This window comes from Alligator sinensis, unplaced genomic scaffold (assembly GCF_000455745.1).
Source record: "Alligator sinensis unplaced genomic scaffold, ASM45574v1 scaffold811_1, whole genome shotgun sequence".
Classification (NCBI taxonomy): domain Eukaryota; kingdom Metazoa; phylum Chordata; order Crocodylia; family Alligatoridae; genus Alligator; species Alligator sinensis.
In genome coordinates this window covers 8582-13254 of record NW_005842579.1, presented here as the reverse complement: position 1 = coordinate 13254, position 4673 = coordinate 8582, and the positions used below count along the sequence as shown (strand labels likewise).

At 52.3% G+C, this 4673-nt stretch overlaps 1 pseudogene; it reads left to right on the top strand.

Annotated features, from left to right (window-relative positions):
• Positions 1-543: 543 nt before the first annotated feature.
• The window catches only part of LOC112551730, a 6063-nt pseudogene continuing 1933 nt past the window's right edge, over positions 544-4673 (top strand).

Genomic DNA, 4673 nt, shown 5'->3' with positions numbered 1-4673 from the left:
TGTTAACCGCCCAGTTGTGGGATAAATCCCACCAGGTTTCTGTGAACCCTACTATGTCTGGGTTTGAACAGGCTATTCGGAGGGCGAGTTCCCCCTGCTTATTCCCCATACTACGTGCATTTGCATAGAGGCATTTAAGGCATTCAATTGCTGCATGTGGGTGCCATGGGTGCTAGCTGTAAATACCCAAAGACAGGTCATTTAGTTTTATAGCTTGTTGGTAGTTATTAAAGCAAGCCTCTCTGTGTTGTGTCATTCTTAAAATACTAGGTTTAAATTCCCTTATAAGTGCAACAAGCAGCAGGGGTGCTGAGTCTCTTAAAACTTCCTCACCAACAAAGTGGCAATAAGGCCCGTGGAGAAGGTGTTGCAGGGAAGGTCGCTCAGGGTTGCTTTCATGCCATGGGTGCCAAGGGCAATGTTCCCATTCATCTCACGGTGCAGCTACAGGCACAGGGTGTCCATTTCCATTTTCCAACTCCCCCCACCTCCACCTCTGTCTCTGTGCTGTTTTTCTTCTGCAGAAGGGGTGACAGACTCAGCATGAGCTTTTCTCCTCTGCAGCTTCACACATGTCTCGCTCAGCACCATGTATGGCCCAATTGCAAACAAGAAGGAACGTGAGGCAGGAAGCACATGGCAGCTGTGGTGGGAGTGTGTGCAGTGCAGAGGATGCTTGTCAGCCAGTCTCTGCATGCTCCCACCATCAACATAGCAGGGCAGGAGCAGAGGCCCCCGCTAGGAAGGGGCTGTATGTCAGATATGTCCTGGCTTGTGACCACATCTCCTTGCAGCCTCACTCCCCGCTCTATCCTTGACCTTCACATGCGTGCTGTGATGGAGGAAGCTCTCTGTCCCTTTCTGCTGTGCCTCCTCCTGCATTTCCAAGCTCAGGGTAAGTGCCAAGGGGCTGCATTTACCCTGGGTGCAGCCGGTAGAGGTTATACAATCACAGAAAATAAAGGCTGAAGGGACCTCACAAGGTCACATCTAGTCCAACCCCCTGCTCAAAGCAGGACCAGCCCCACTACATCATGCCAGCCAAGGCTTTGTCTAGCTGGGCCTTAGAAACCTCCAGGGATGGAGATTGCACCACCCGTCTGGGTAACCCTGGGGTGAGCACAGGCTGCTGGTTTCTGCAAGGCAGGGGTGGTCTCTGGTCTGTGGTGCTGTTCGTCCCTGCGCTGACCAGCACAGGAGTTCCTATGAGCTGCAACCACATGGGCACTTACACCAGTATCAGCACTGTCACTCGTGCCAGGGGGTGAGGGGATAACACCGAGCACTGCACAGACACACAAAGCAGGCAGCGGCAAACAGCCTAGTGGGCTTGGAGGATCTGCTTCTTGTACCCTTATGGTTTCTGTTCTGAATGTCTCTTGGACCTCAGTCAAACAGGTCTGGGTCTTTAGCTGTCTTCCAAATGGGAAATTGTGTGGGTGGGAGGGTTCATTTTTGAAAGAAGCTTTGGAAATCTCCGGGAGGGAGGACTATGCAGGAATAAGGGGCTGTTTCTTCAGTCTGTGGGGTGCATGGGGGTGGGGGGTTAGGACAGAACTAAGAAAGCTAAGAGCCCCTCATACATGTCACCGAGCAGCAACATCAGGCCTGGGCTGAGCGGCTGCAACTTAAATCAGATTGTGCTCTGTGGAGTTACCTGCCAGTTGCTCATCAAGGACTGTCTCAGCCCCAAGAGGTGGTTGCACATATCCAGGAAGCCTCTGTCCAGCCCTGCCCTGGCCCTGGCTCTGAGATCCCTTGGAGCCAGACAGGGAAGTGCAACTACTTTACCCCACATTTCCCCAACAGGTTGAGGAACGCGTTAACCCCCTGCTGTCTCCTGCTCCCTGTCTTTTCTGAAGCACTAGGTTGTAAAGAAACGGAAGTGGCTGCAGTTACAGAGGAAACCGTGTTCTTAGTGCCAGACAATCAGCTCTTGGGTTGGGAAGAAATCACCTGGAGGGTGAGACTCAGCTCTGGAGGGCAGTATCAGATTGGGACACTTGCTAAGAGGGACAGTCATGTGAACTGCAACACAGCTTCCCTGCTAGGCATGAGAATCACCTTCCATCCCAGGAATCTCTCGCTGCAGATTGACCTGGTTAAGAAGTTGGACACTGGTGTCTATTCTATCGATGTGACATCTGCATCTGGCAGTCTCGATACCACCTGCTTCCGTGTGTCTGTGTTTGGTGAGAATCTGGGCCCTGCTTTCCCCCAGTCTCACCCCCTTGGGGGCACCCACCAGGACTTCTCCTTCCAAACCGAGTCCGACAGCCCAACCTCACAGCACTCTCTGCTCACGCAGAGCTCACATGGTGCAACGTGAGCCTGTCCTGCCAGGCGCAGGATGCCAACGGAGTCTCTTACAGCTGGTCCCGAAGTACATCCTCCAGCCCAGCCAGAGAGGTATCAATCCCAGTTACAGCTGGAGATCACTGAGGGCAACAAATACACCTCCTATCACTGCAAGGCCAGCAATGCAGCCAGCTGGGGCATGGCCACCATCCATATCAAAACACTGTGCACCTCCCCAGCCACAGGTAAATGTCCTTTAGCAGGAACCTGACTAAAGATTGTTCCTGGCTAGCCTGAGGGCCCCTTTGAGTCACCCCAAAGCAGAAATGAGCTTCCCATTGCAAGCAATTTCTTCCCTCGGGAAGTCAGAGAACAATATTCATTGGAGACTTGCACCTCCCTGTTCCCAAGCTTTTCATGCTCATGGGCCAGACACTTAGGGCTCGGCCTTGGGAGGTATTTAGACACTTTGCTCTTGTGGATGTAGAGGGCATTAGGCACCTAAATATTGTCTAGCGACAGCCCATACTGATTTCGATAGTGTTGGACAACAGGTTGACCCTCAAGAATTCATTGGGTTGACCGGCAGACCAGGAATCCCTGCCATAGGGATGCACTGAGCAGACCTTTAACCCAGCCACACAGGCATGCACAGGGTTGACTTGTAGCCTGGCAGCAGCAGCATGAAAACAGCTGGATACATAACGAGGTGGCCCAGCTGTGCCGTGACGCCTTGGCCCCCGATGACCAGCTGAGCTGCTGCTTGAGCATCACTTCTGCGTCACTCCATAGAAACAGGCCCAGGCTCACCGTCACCGCAGTTACAGTAAAGGGCAATTCATCTGCTCCGAGTGGTGCTGTGAGAGACCTGGCATCGGGCACTGGGACTGCCCCACTCTGGGCGCCCAACCCCAACAGGCATGTCCCGCTCTGGCCCCTGTTCACAGCCCAGGGCTCCCCCTCCCCGGTACTGCCTGCTCCTGCCCACCTGCAGCCAGGAAGGGACCGCAGCCCTGCCACAGGCTGATCGCTCCCCCGGCTCTGACCCGCTGCCTTGCTCTCTTCCAGCCTCGTCGCTGTCCTACTGCCAGACCAAGGGGCTCATCCTGCTGCTGGTGCTGGGGCTGCTGATCACCGGGACTGTGGCGGTGCATGTCGTGGCTGGCAAGCAGCCGAAAGGGACTGAACGGGGTCCACCAAACTGTCCCTGCTCCTCTCTGGGAGGGAGGGACTGAGGGAGGCATTTGCCTGCAGCTTTCAAGGGGTTCCTGTCCCAGCTGCATCCCAGAGAAGCAGCCGATGGGTCTGTGGGGGGCAAGTCCCAGTGCCTAAGCCCAGTCCCTGATGCAGCGCATGGGTTATAAGGCCCATGGAGAAAGCTTTGCAAGGCAGGTCCCTCAGGGTTGCTCTCATGCCATGGGTGCTGGCTGTAAGAGTTTGGGCAGTTTCTCTTGCAGAAAAATGCAAGACAGTGGCTGGGGCAAGATGGTTGTAGTGACAAGACGGCCACAAGAAAAAAAAAGTCTCCACCATGGCCACAACCCATTAAGGCCTACAGACAGTGGAGCTTCAGGCACCCAATACCAGACCCCAGTCATAAAATAATAAGACTGATGCTTCCTCTAAAAGGACAATTGTTGGCAGAGACCTGACACACTCATCACATGTGTATATCCCAGCTGAAAGAGCAAGAAAAAGAATGACTGAGTCAGTGTAACTAGAAAAGGAAAGGAAGCTACACATACATTTCAATTGAGCTAGCAACTAAAGAAGACAAAAGACTCAAGCAAAACCTGTAAAAGGTGCACTGAATACAGGAAAAATGGCCTGTATGTGACATCCTCACATTTCTCAAAACAGGCATCCAATGTCTAAAGTGTTACAAATGTTTGAATCATTCAGTGTATGTCTGGAGCTTTGTAAGCAGACCATCCTGGTACAAGCTATTGCAAATTTGCCCCATTGATAAACAAATATCCAAAGACAGGTCCGATAACCAATGCCTCTAAGCGTCCTGTTTGGCCACTCAAGGCCCACCGCATTTAATCGCAAGAAACACAGTCTTCACACTTGGACAAATCCAAAAACAGGAGCCAGGCATTTTAACAATTGTAATGTGATGGTCACCCTTTTCCTCCCTCTTTTCTTCGCACTTTAATCGGCCAAACATGAAGGAAAAATGGTTTGAAGCTCTACAATTAAACAGCATAAAGCAAGACAGAAGTGCCAGCAAGGTGTGCCGTCCAGAGAAAATGCAGAAGCCATCCTGCACCACGAGCGCATGAGTGAAGGACCCATGCTCGGTGAAAGCTGCCATCAAATGCTTCTTGTCTGCTTGGGTAAAAATCTCTTGCAGCTAAGATAATACCAGGACT